General features: G+C 38.9%; 1 non-coding gene across 1 annotated transcript; it reads left to right on the top strand.

Annotated features, from left to right (window-relative positions):
• Window positions 1–1,827: 1,827 nt before the first annotated feature.
• On the top strand, window positions 1,828–1,900 carry TRNAK-CUU (transfer RNA lysine (anticodon CUU)). The gene has a single exon. It is a non-coding gene; the product is annotated as a tRNA-Lys (tRNA).
• Window positions 1,901–6,398: the final 4,498 nt, after the last annotated feature.

The raw sequence follows: 6,398 nt of genomic DNA on the forward strand, positions 1-6,398 counted from the left end.
TCCTCGGTCTTTCGCCCTAAGAACAGAGGATTGTGGGAAAAAGAGGGGGGACTAACGGGGCCGATGACGCGCATGTGCAGAAACAATGGAGGTGGGGTTACGGGAAGGAAGGGTGTTCCTCTTTAGTTTTGGTGGTGAGTGTTATTGAGCCATTTTGAGTCATAGAGTTGTTAGGGAATCTGCTGCAGTCTATTTCCTAGGAATTATTTATATTTTAAATCATTCCTCTATTTTGCTACCTTATTCTTTCTTAAAACGGAGAGATGTTCTTACTAAGACCAGAAAAAGCGATAGGGTAGACAGAAGTCTCCCTCCACACTTGGCGTCCTGGTCCGGACCCAGTACTGTATTATCAGGACAGCCGCGTCACCCCCATATCCTAACAAGGAAGGAAGTCTTTTACGGAAGCATTATTACCCATTTTGTGAATATAACTACTGTATTTAGTGGAATTAAGGATAAGATTGATTAAAATACTTTTTGAGTTCCACTATTTCCCAAATACTGTGCTAAAAAATGGTGACAAAACGGTGAAATAGAACCGACATCCCTCGTGGAGTTTACGTACAATGAGAGGGAATAGGCAAACAACAGTAAATAGACAAAATACTTGAACTTGTAAGAAGGTAGAAGAGACAGTGGAGGTTTGAACTTTGGGTCTGGTCTGTAGAGAATGAGTCTGAACGGGTGATACTTAAACTGAAACTTGGAATTGTTATAGGAATATAAACGTGGTATATTGCGGGACCTGTCAGGTCAGTGTGGCCTGTCAGTGATTAAGTGGGAGAGTTGAAGTGAAATCCGAGAGGTGGACATCGAACCAGATCTTGTAGTGGTTTGGGTTTTAATCTGATTATTAATAGAAGGCCATTAACATTTTTTAAACAACTAAATATTTCAGCGTGTATTTTCCATAGTCGCAATACAGTTATAAAAATCAGAAAATTAACAATACTATTTTCTGATGGTACAGGCTTTTAGATTTGGCAAGTTTCTTAGTTATGCACTTAATAGTAAAAAAAAAAAAAAAAAATCCAACACCACACATTGCATTCAGTTGTCAAGTCTCTAGGTTCTCTAATCTAGGAAATAGTCGCTTAATATAAATAATTGTTTAATGATCTCCACAGGAGATTATTCCACTGTCTCAGCTTGTCATAATTTGATCAAAATCAGTTTTTCTTCTTTCCTCTTAAAATTAACATTCTGTACCATAAAATTCAATGACTCTAATTCTTTCCTCCCAGCTCATGTCGTTTGAGTTGGATGATAATAAATAACAGCCTCTGAGGGTCCTAACTCAATTGTCAGGCAGTTACCCAAAAGAAGCCTTATTTTAGTGAACCAGAATCCTCTTCCTCAATGTAACTGTCCTTGACTAGATCATATTAAAGGAAAAGAGCTAACCTCTGCTGTTTTTCAGTGTAACTAATCTCACAGAGATTGAACTTTTTATTTTTAACTTTGTTTTTTTAAATCTGCCCCCAAGTTGTAGGAATTTAGTAGCCATTTGATAGAAGACGGATAGCCTCGAAACGTGTTTTTTTAAAGATAACATATTAAGCAGTATTTTAAAACACTTAAGAGAAAAATTTCAATGAACCTGTAATTACAAAGATTTGCATAAATTTTCAGTGATCTCGGTATACTCAAGCAATAGAAATTATTTAATTTAAGTGAAGTTAAAGAAATATTTTTTTAAATTCTTGAAAATAATTCTAAAATGCATATTTAATAGTGTGATACAATTTTTATAGATAATATGAAAGTCACCTAATGTAGCTTAACAGTGATCAAGTAGCAAAAAACCAAGGCGGGTACCCAAGCGCCCGGCTAGCTCAGTCGGTAGAGCATGGGACTCTTAATCCCAGGGTCGTGGGTTCGAGCCCCACGTTGGGCGGCGGTGGTTTTTTTGGTAGCTTCTTACTGAATTTTGTTTTAGGATTTCCCAAAGCATTCTAGGTAAGGAGGGATCCTTGAACCTAATTAATTTTAATATTTTTAATATTAACCAGATCTTCGGGAAAAACTTGCAAACGAAACAGGTCTCAGACTGCGCTTGCGCACTCAGAAGCACACTTTCTATTTCCTTTCTGCGACCCCTTCCCAACCTCCTCCTTAAAGCACCTTTCAGAGGAAACTGAAAGGCCACTGTTTAAAGTTGAGACTCGTTTTGTGTTATTACGCATACATGCGTAGTTTCTGCTTCTAAGAGAACAAAAATGAGCGACAATTTTGGCACCTTTTCCAAAACTTAAAGATCTCACGTACAAGCAGCTGGGGAGGCTGGAGAACTTCGAAGAAAATGTGTCTTCCTTTTTTATTTTATTTTTTATTCATCATAGGGCCTGTCCCGGGGTAGGCGGGAGGTAGGGGAATATCCCCTGGAGAATACACAATGTTTCTATAATCAGACTGTACAACCAGTACATACTTCAAGTTTTCTTCCGTTGTTCTTGGGACTGTACAGTATTTGGGATCTGTTCATCTAATTGGATGGCTATTATGAAGTTAATATTCTGGTAAGAGCGAGGCTCTTTGAAACAGATGCACAAAAGAACTGAGATATGAAAATTCAGATGGGCATTTAGGCGTTTACAGGAGGCAGGATGTATACCTTCCCTCTTCACTAAGAATTCTTAAGTAGCCAGAAAGAGAGCGTTCATACACACCCGGACCACCACAACAACATCCAGGCACATTCTAGAATCTTGGTGCTCCAACCTGAAGCCAACCCTACCGATAGCACTAACTAGTTCCTATACCTCTGTATGTTATTCACCAGCATTCCTCCCACTTAACTATCATTTTTTCTTTCTTCTTGTTTCCTTCAGCATACAAACATGTTGTTAGTCCTCTATCTTAAAACAAAACCAAAAAACTTTGACCTAGTTTCCCTGCCGGCTACCATTCTATTTGTCTGTTCTCCCTTGGAACAAGTCATCTCCCTTCCAGTAGCCTTCATTCACCATTATTCTCCTTGCATCTCCTAATCCTGACAATGCCTTCAGCCAAACCAAAAAATCACCTGTAATTGAACAAGTTTGGTTTTTACTCATTGCAGGTATAAAGCTGAAATTTGTTAAGTAACAGTACTCATTTACAAAACAGGATATTTGCTGTTTTGCATTGGACAATGACCAACTTGTCAAAAATGGATGTTCTGTGGGATGACAACCTGAAGTCCAGGTCTGCCATCCTGACTAGCCCACGGTAAGCGGACTATAAATCAAGGTTTCCCACAACCCTCTCCTCAGGTTTGTTAGTCTACTAGAATGGCTCACAGAACTCAGGAAAACATTACTTATTTCTAGTTTATGATAAAGGATACAACAGCCAAATGGAAGAGATGCATAAGGAGCCTCCATACTCTCTCCTGGAATGCCACCCTCCTGGCACCGGGACGGATTCACCATCCCAAAAGCTTTCGGGACCCTGTCACTTAGGGATTTTTATGAAGACTTCATCACATAGACATGATAAACTCAACGTCCAGCCCCTCTACTCTCCCAGGAGGATGTGTGTGTGTGTGTGTGTGTGTGTGTGTGGGGGGGTCTAAGGATGTGAAAGTTCTAAGCTTCTAGTAAAGAACTGGTCTTTGGGGTGGACAGCGCTTATCCTGTAACTACCCAGAAGCCCACCGAGAGTTGCCTCATTAGAACAAAACCCACTCTGTTACCCAGGAAATTTCAAGGGATTTAGGAACTCTGTAAGATGCCAACACCCCCATCACTCAGGAAATTAAAAGGGCTTTAGGAGCTCTGTCAGGAACTAGGTGCAGAGACCAAGTATATTTATTATGCCACATTTGCTTGTTTTTTTCCGAATCAACATGACCCCAGGCCCAGTCACTATTCCAATAGGCAACTACCCGCCATCCACTGTACCCTACACTTTTCCCCATAGAAGTTATCTTCCAACTTGTTATTTGTCTCCTCACTCCTCCTACCCCCAGGAATGTAGGCTCACAAAGGCAGTTTTGTCTTTGCTAACGTATCTCAAGCACCTAAATTACTATCTGGCAGATATTTAATAAATGTGTTGGACTAGTGAATTAAGAAGGGTGTATTAGTTTCCAAGGGCTGCCATAACAGAGTACCACAAACTGAGGGGCTCAAAGCAACTGAAATTTATTGTCTCACAGTTCTGAAGGATAGAAGCTTAAAATCAAGGCACAGGCAGTCATGCTTTCAAAGGCTCTCTTAAAGAATCTGTCCTCCGTCCTTTCTCTTAGCTTTGAGGTCACCAGCAATACTTCGTGTTTTCTTGGCTTGCGGATGCATTAACTCCAATTGTTCCCTCAGATGTTACATGCTTTCCCCCCCGAGTATCCCTGTTGCTCATGGCATTTTCCTCTTCTTATATGGACACCAGTTGTATCATCTTAGGGCCCTCCCCAATGATCTCATCTTAATTTAATTACATCCACGAAAGACTTTATTCCAAATAAGGTCACATTCACAGGTATTGGGGGTTAGGACTTCAAAATATCTTTTGGGAGCACACAATTCAACCACTAACAGCTCAATTTGTTAACCTCAGCCACTAGGTGTCTGCCACTTTATAGCTAGCTATCAAGTTGTATTTCAGTCAGAGACCTTATTTTTTATATTATTCAATGAAAAGTTTCTCATAAATAACACATTCAACAAAAGACAATTTTAGAATTTACCATAAAAAGTCAATGTTAATAGTAAATCCATGTAATTTACAATATAGTGGTACATCTATTCCCAGGTTTCAAAGCTAAGAAATAAACGGACTGAGTCTTACAGAGCTTATATTCCTGAAAGGAATATAAAACCTGTGTAGAAATGATTACAAGGTTAAAACTGTTAGTGCCTCATCTCCAGATAATGTGTTTAAGGGAAAGATCATGACTTTGGTGACAGAGTGCTATGGAAAAGTGGTAGGCACAGAAGACACAGGAATCTCAATTTAGAAATGAATGTATTAGGAAAAGAGATGGCAATTTTGAAATTGTATAGTTTTATTCACTAGCTTAACATGGTTTTCAAGTTCTTCATGATCTAATCCTAAATTATAATTAGCAATGCCTCATCTCAATGCCAAATGCTTCAAGATTTTGGATAGAGAATTCAGTTCACATAGCCTGAAATAACCCACAGTTACTGAAATTCTACTCGTTCTTCAGGAATATAAAAAAACTCCTCTATGAAGTTTTCCTTGACACCTTGGTCAAATTACATCAGTAACAAGCAATAGGCACCTACCACATTCTGGTTTTATAATCAGTTGTGTATATAGCTATGTTTATCCTGTAAACCCCCTAAAAGTTCATGTCTTACTCTTGTGCCATTTACAGCTATCTAAAACTATTCTAGGTACATAACAAACAGTCAAATTAATACTGAATCAGTCTTCTTCAGATCCTCAAGCAGTTCATGGTGACAAAATGGAGCTAGAAGTATTTTAAAAACACATTTATATATACAAATATAAAAATGAATATTTTCTATTCTTAATGTCAGGAACCAGCTTTTTCAAATGTTAGTTGGCAGTGATGTATCTTCATACATAAAGCATATGACGAAACAAGGCAGGATCCAGAAAAGGATGATCAAAATGATTAAGTAAAAATGAACTTGGGATATATGGTCCAGAAAATAGGTCAATTCCTACTCTGTCTTCAGGAATGAGCGTACATAGGTACATACAGAATGGGCAAAATTGGGTTTACAGTTGTTCATATGGAATTTAATAATTAATAATACCATGAATAAACTGGTATATACACCTACCCAACCCTGTATTTCCCACCTTTATAGGTACCTAGAAAGAATGAAACCAGCAAAATTGAAGCAACAGGTAGTTCATTAAAAACAAATGAAGAAAACAAAATTGAAAATTAAATGACTGAGTATATGATTTCAAAGAACTGCTAACCTGAGAAGTACACACAAAAAAGATTAAAGATGTTATGACACACATTTATGAAGCAGTGCATAAAAATGCATAAGATGAAATATCTTTGCATGAAAATATTTTTTTCTTACAAATATAGAACGATTGATAAAAGAAACTCTACGTAGGCCCTGGCTGATTGGCTTAGTAGTAGAGCATCAGTCCAGCATGTGGAAGCCCCAGGTTCGATTCCCAGTCAGTGCACACAGAAGTGACTGTCTGCTTCTCCACTCCTCCCCAACTCTCTAGCTCCTTCTTTCTCCCCCTCCACAGCCATGGCTCAAATGGTTCAAGCAAAATTGGCCTTGGGCGCTGAGGATGGCTCCATGGCTTGCCTCAGGTGCTAAAATAGCTTGGTTTCTGAGCAATAGAACAGCAGCCCCAGATGGGCAGAACATCGCCCAGTAGGGAGCTTTGCAAGGTGGATTCCAGTTGGGGCGCATGTGGGAGTCAGTTATTGCCTTCCTGCCTCT

Source organism: Saccopteryx leptura, chromosome 6 (assembly GCF_036850995.1).
Source record: "Saccopteryx leptura isolate mSacLep1 chromosome 6, mSacLep1_pri_phased_curated, whole genome shotgun sequence".
Classification (NCBI taxonomy): Eukaryota; Metazoa; Chordata; class Mammalia; order Chiroptera; family Emballonuridae; genus Saccopteryx; species Saccopteryx leptura.